This window comes from Coptis chinensis, chromosome 6, assembly GCF_015680905.1.
Source record: "Coptis chinensis isolate HL-2020 chromosome 6, ASM1568090v1, whole genome shotgun sequence".
Lineage (NCBI taxonomy): Eukaryota > Viridiplantae > Streptophyta > Magnoliopsida > Ranunculales > Ranunculaceae > Coptis > Coptis chinensis.
In genome coordinates this window covers 57,059,009-57,066,396 of record NC_141461.1, presented here as the reverse complement: position 1 = coordinate 57,066,396, position 7,388 = coordinate 57,059,009, and positions in this window count along the sequence as shown.

Genomic DNA, 7,388 nt, shown 5'->3' with positions numbered 1-7,388 from the left:
ACGAAGAAAATCTAAGTTAAGATTACGTCAACCCAATTGAACTATAAGTAATGGGCCTAAGCAACACAAACGGAAAGTTCGAGCAATCCAGATGGGAAGACCGATTGCCCACCCCTAAACAAATTTTTAAACACAAAATTTGTTCTAACGTGGGTCGTTTAAAGTCAGATTCCCAAGACTTGTTGGATTGCTATTTCTATGATTAAGAATTTTTTATTATTTTTTATTATTTTTTATTAGTTTATTATAAGAAAAACAAAAAACAAAAAATACATAATTTACCCCATAGAGGAACATGACTCCAAAACCGAGAAAACATGCTAAAGTGGAAAACGTGAATTATGTTAACCGTGGACTTAGGTTCCGGTACTTATAGCCACACACTCCCTAGGGAGGGCCCGGTTACCTGAATGGTGCACTTACCACTATATGGAAGTGAAAGGAAGTACACCAATGACAAAGGTCAATCCTCATAGACAGGGTCCTGTAAAAGGACTTCCTCTACATCAGGGGACAGAAGTTAATGAAAATGTTTTAACCGTTGACCATTAACTTGAAAGGTACTGTTGTCATTGGGATTTACCAAAGTGATTGCCCCGTAAGGGGGTGACTTCATAACTGAAAAGGACCGGACCAACGGGTTTTAGTTTCCACAGGAAAATATGTAGACGGGGAGTTGTAAAGCAAGACCTTTTGACCGACCACAAACTCTTTATGCCAAGATTTGCTTATCATGAACACGCTTTCATGTTAGCTTTATAATCCTTCATGAGATCGTAAAAATCGTTCGCACGTTTCTTCAAGCTCATTCAATTGCAACTTGCGTTTGACACCTGCCTCATCAATATTGAAGTTAAGGCTTTTATAGCCCACGAGCACGCGTCTTTGTAATTCAACCAACAAAAATGACATGGTTTCCCAAATACAAGTCTAAAGGGTGACATACCTATAGGAGTTTTGAAAGTAGTTCTATATACCCATAAGGCATCCGATAGACGCTCGACCGATCTTTCCTATCGGGGTTTACATTTGTTTCTAAAATCTTTTGATTTCCCTATTAGAAACTTCTACTTGTCTCCGCTAGTTTGTGGATGATAAGGAGTTGCTACTTTGTGTGTAACTCCATACTTTTTCACTAGGGATGCAACAACTCATTTGCAAAATGTGTTCCACCATCACTAATGATGGCTTTAGGAATGCCAAACCGACAGAAAATATATTCTTTAATAAAAAATACAACGGTCTTATGGTCATTGCTATGGCAAGCTAGGGCCTCTATCCATTTAGACACGTAGTCCACGTCAACTAGAATATAAATGAAACCGTGGGAAATAGGGAAAGGACCCATGAAATCAATGCCCCAAACGTCAAAAATTTCTACTATCAAGATTGGATTTAATGGCATCATATTATGCTTCGTGATTCGCCCAAGTTGTTGGCAATAAATACACGTCTTGCAATGCACTTGGGCATCCTTAAAAAGGGTAGGCCAATAAAACCACATTGAAGCACTTTAGCGGCTGTTTTCATCCCACTAAAATGGCCACCACACTCTTTGTCATGGCAGAATGATAGAACTTCATTGTATTCCCACTGGGGAATACAACAACGAAATAATCGATCCGCACGATACTTAAAAGGTATGGCTCATCCCAAGAGTATAACTTAACTCGCCAAGAACTTCTTATGTTCGTTTCTTGACCAATTATAAGGCATAACATCAGCCGCTAAATAATTTACAATGTCGAAGATACCATGGTCTTTGAAAAATCGCATACGATGCTCATCGGGAAAAAGTCCGGTATGGACTCGGAATCACTCGATCGTCGTTTGTGAGTCTAGATAAGTGGTCGGCAACTTCGTTTTCGACCCTCTTTTGTCCTTTTATTTCTAATGTGAACTCTTGCGGAGAAGGATCCATCGGATTAATCTCGCTTAGCTTCCTTCTTTGCAAGAAGGTACTTAAGGGCTGCATGGTCCGTGTAAACTAAAGTTTTAGAACCAACCAAATAAGGACGAAACTTATCTAAAGCATAAATGACAGCTAAGAATTCTTTTTCTGTAGTTGAATAATTTCGTTGAGCATCGTTTAAGGTTTTACTAGCATAATAAATAACAGTGGACTTATTATCTAGTTTTTGTCCCAAAGATGTACCGAATTGCATAATCACTAGCATCACACATGAGTTCGAAGGTTTAGACCAATCGAGAGGTCAGTATAATTGGTGCAGAGGTTAGATGCGACTTTTAAAGTTTCAAAAGCCCGCTTCTGGTTAAAATTAAAATCAAAGATTGCATCCTTCAAAAGCAGATTAATTAACGGCCTAGCTATTTTCGAGAAGTCTTTAATAAACCGCCTATAAAAACTTGCATGGCCTAGAAAGGCTCTAATATCACGGACAGTCCGTGGTTTAGGTAGAGTCGCTATCTTATCTAGTTTGGCCTTATCTACTTCGATGCCATCACTAAATACAATGTGACCTAGTACTATGCCTTTTTTCACCATTAAATGACACTTTTCCCAGTTTAAAACAAGGCTCTTTTCTTCACACCGTGTCAAAACCTTAGACAGGTTAGACAAACAGTCTGTGAAGGAGTCTCCATAGATAGAAGGTTCCAAGAGCATTACAAAGGCCAAAAAGCATTCGTTTATAGGCATACGTTCCAAAGGGACATGTGAAGGTAGTCTTTTCTTGGTCATCAATATCAATAATAATCTGAAAATAGCCCGAGTAGCCATCCGTAAAAACAATAAAAAGCATGACCAGCTAGGCGCTCGAAAGCATTTGATTTATAAAAGGTAAGGAAAGTGATCCTTTCGTGTCATAGCATTTAAACGCGTCAGAATCAATACGATCCTCCATTTCATAGGGCCTTGTGTGACAACATAGTCACCCTTCCCGCTACGCACCATGGTAACTCCCCGATTTCTTAGAAACTACATGAATGGGGCTTACCCATTCGCTATCGAGATTGGGTATATGATACCCGCGATCGTGTCGTAAGACTTCTTCCCTAACCACCTCTTTCATGGTCGGGTTCAAAGCGGCGAGGTTCGTGGAGAAGTCTTCGCTTATCCTCCAAATGGAATACGATGAGTGCAAATATTAGGGTCAATTCCCTTAATGTCGGCTAGGGACCAACCAATCGCAGACCGATGTTCCCTAATCACCCGGATTAAACGTGTCTCTTCATTCTTAGATAACAGAGAAGATATAATTACCGGATGACTACCATCCGGATTGAGTTGAATATATTTTAACTTTGGGGGAAGGGGTTTAAGCACTGGGGTGGAAGGAAAATCAATAGATGTTTAAAATTCGGGGTCCTCATTTTGCATAATGAATACTTGCTTAGGTAGCAAGTCTTCATACTCAATATGTTGAGCAACCGGTGTCTACAATTGGTGTGGACTCAAGGATGGTGTTGACTTCCTCTAAGTAGGAGTCATTTACAAAATCTGAAGTTCCAAAAGAAAGGAATTTGTACATATTGTTTTCAGGAAATGTGTTGTTAAAATAATCTTGAGCTAAGCTCTCGATCATGCTAACCTCCCTATCTATAGACGAATCGGTAATTGTTTCATCATTTTAAAACATTTACCTCAACCGTAAGATGGCCAAAAGATAAGGACATCTTACCATCGCGCAATTTATAAGTCGTTGGCGGTTGCTAAGAAGAAGGCCCTAAGATGATCGGGTACAGAGTCGTTGGCTTACTTCATCGAGGATAACAAAATCAGCGGGATAGTAAAAATCCTGAACCTTAACAAAAACACGCTTTCCACTACACCCTTAGGATACTTAATTGACCTGTCCGCTAATTGCAACGTTATTTTTGTAGGTTGCATTTCCTGTAGACCTATTTGTTTATACAAGTAATACGGGAGTAAGCTAACACTCGCCCCCAGGTCTAATAAAGCGGTCGTCGTGTAGGAATCTCCTAAGGTGCATTTTACAGTAGGACGACCAGGGTCCTTGTACTTAACGATTCCATTATTTTCGGATAAAATTGAGAACTGTTCAGTTAAAAAGGCGTCTTTAGGTATGTTGGTCTTATGCCTAGTAGTGCACAACTCATTAAGAAACTTAGCGTGGTTAGGGAGCTTTTTAATAGCTTCGAAAAGGAAGGTTTATCGTTAGATTCTTGAAAACGTTCCTAATCTCCTCAAAGTTTGTATCCCCGGTTAGCATGGCTAACTTCCGAATGGTGGTTTTGCTCTATATTTAGCGTATGGCTTGACTTGATGTGTTATCTTGGCTTTGTTTCTTAGTTTGTTGTTTAACCGGTACCTCTACAAAGGGTAGGGTCTTGAGTTTCTACTTGGGTATCTAGTTCGATATCCGGTGTAGGAGTATCTTGATGGGGTAACTATAGGCATAGTTACTTTGTTATCAACCACTCTTCCGAGCCGAGAGTGGTGATGGCATTCAGTCACCTCACCTACTATTGTTGTTTCCGTACTAGTATTACCGTTTACCTCAAAGACTGTGTTTGTTGTTTTAGGGTTGGGTATGGCTTGTCCTGGAAACACGCCTTTTGGTTGGGCTTTCTCTTGGGCTAACTGTTGTATGCCCTGATTTATGGATTGTAAGATCTGTTGGTTTGATTGAGTCATTGATTGGAAAAGTTGGTGGGTAACCTGTATAAAGGCGTCTATACGATCCGGATGTGATTGTGTAGTAGTCATAGGTGGTGCGACTGGAACTATCTCACGTTGATTATTTATGGGTGGGTTGTCATAGTTACTATTGTTAACCGGAACGATACCTCTATTGGTATTATAACTATTATAATTACCCTGACCTTATGCTAAACCTTGTCGTGGTTGCGCTTGGTTATTATAATTATTATAATTTCCCTGACTTAGTCCCTGGCCTTGCCTAGGTGGAGCTTGATTATAGTTGTTTGCTTGCCTAACATTTTGGTTATTAGACCCTGGAGGTGAAACTTGTTGATTGTTTCGCCAACTAAAGTTGGGATGTTATCTCCATGGGGCATTAGGAATAGGATAGTTATTAATGGAGTAAACATTATCTTGCTCTAATTGTTGTTGTTCATAGGCGCAGAGGACAATAGGAGTCGGGGTGCTCGGGACTCAAACGGACATTACATGGGTTGGAGTTAACATTCATGACGGGGATAGGCTTTTGTTGCCTGAAATAGCCTCAACCTTTTAGTTAGAGCTTCGATTAAATTTTTAAGTTCTAGATCGGGTTTCATCTCAAACATACCGGCCTTAACTATTGAAAGAAGAACTAACAGAGGCCGGGGATATCATCACTACCCCCATTTGTTATTACGTTTAGTTTGATCTTCTAAAAATTTGTAAGCCTCCAGGGGCTCCTTTACTTAGGAAACTACCCCATTCATTATGTCAAGGACTTCTTTATGGTGATGTTGAAGTCCTTTGAAAAAACACGAACTAACGTGTCTTTTGCTAGGTTATGGTGTGGACACTCAATAAGCGGATCGGTGAAACGATTCCAAGCCTCGTAAAACGATTCATGAGGATTTTGTCGGAAAAAATGAATCTTGGAAAGCATCTCATCCGTCTTTAGGGTCGGTAAAAATGTTCCATAAACAGTTGAACAAGTTTAGCCCACGAGTCCACGAGTTAGCGCTTTGGGCGCTTAACCAAGACGCTTACCTTATCGGCTAAGGTGAAGGGAAATACCCTCGGTTTAATTTGTTTCGCACCAACCGTAGGATGATGGAATGTTGTAAGGACTTGTTCAATCCTACGCGATGTTGATAAGGTTTTCATGGTCTAAACCATGGAAAACGGGTAACAAACTAAATATGTTTGGGGAATTCGAAAATCCCCAATCGGTTCCGCTAGAACGATGCAAGATTTAGGGCTATCGCTTAAGGCTTTGTAAAAGTCGGAGAGAGGAGTCTCTCTTTCTTCAGCCATTATATCTGGCGTGGTTGGTGGAATAGTAGCTAGAGGTGTAGTGATTGGTATACTCGATAGATTTGTTTGTTGACGTTGACGGTTAATTACGTTCGGTGTTTTTCTCCGACTAGACCTTAATCTCATGCAAGTCTAAGTCTAAACACGACAACAATCCAAACAATCTTGATATATTAGTATGAACCTCTAACTGGAGATGCGAGGTATGGAAGAAAGGAATACCTGATAGTGTCCTTGCTTCGCTTATGAATAGCGTCTTGTTTACGCGTGTTCAGTGTAAATAACAAGTTAGAACACTGAAAAACTTAAAAATCGAAGTTCGAAACAAACCTGTAGAAATCCGAAAATTTTGCTTAGAGTATGCAGCTTTCGCGCAGCGATAGAAGCGATCGCTCGTGTTCCAATAACTTAGCGGGTCGCGCTCGGTATGAGGGTGGGTCACGCTCGTGGTCCAGTAACTTAGGGGGTCGCTTCGTGTTTCGGAACTATAGAGTAGCGTGTCGCCCTTATAGGTCTTGATGCGCTCAGTGTAATTTTGTCGCGGAATTTTTTAACGCTGAAACGGATAACCACAGTATGAATCAAACAAGGGTGGGTGGGTTTAATGGGACTTAAAAATGACTAATTCTACTATGAAAACAATGCTAAAGTGCAACTAAGATGGTAGCGGCGCCATTTGATAAATGATAAAATTGAATAGTTTACATACGAAATGAACGATGAACTCAAAACGTAAGTAAACTAAAACTATCTATGTGTCTATCTTTATCAAAGTTTCTACTCTCAATTCTATCGAAATAGAGTGGAGTAACAAATTCGTTCCACTCCTAGTGCTCTAGCATGGAATGTTTTCTAATCTATTTAGTCGGTCTTAAGTCTAATGAGAGCTTTACGAAGGGTGTTATACTACGATACAATATGAAATTGATTATGTGAATTTAAATTACGAATGCTATGGAAATATGATTGTTTTTGAATCTAGATAAAGGATTAGAGGGGAATTGAATCCACCTCGAGTCCAACTTAATAACCTAGCATAGATTCTTGTATCTCGATTCTTACGTTCTTACGGCAAGAATTTCGAGTTCTAATCCCTAGTGTTCATGGCATTTCTACCAAATACTAACTAGCATGTGAGGTCGTCCACCCATTCTCATGGCGAATCACGACCTTCTAGAGTGGAATAGATTCTACAATGTTTCTACACTATACCACTAAGTTTTCATTAAAGCTTCATCAACCCCTCTAATGGAGGTTTTAGCCTTGAGTCATCAAACCATCATTTCCCATTGAATTATAACTACTCATCATATTAAAATTCTAACTTAACTAAATTAACTAACAATGTTTCAATCTACTTAAACTACGAAATGATAATCAACAAGAATTAAAACTAGATCTATAAATTGAGATGACAAAGATCGAAATTAACAAAATAATTATTTTATTTATCTAATCAATCAAGAACAAT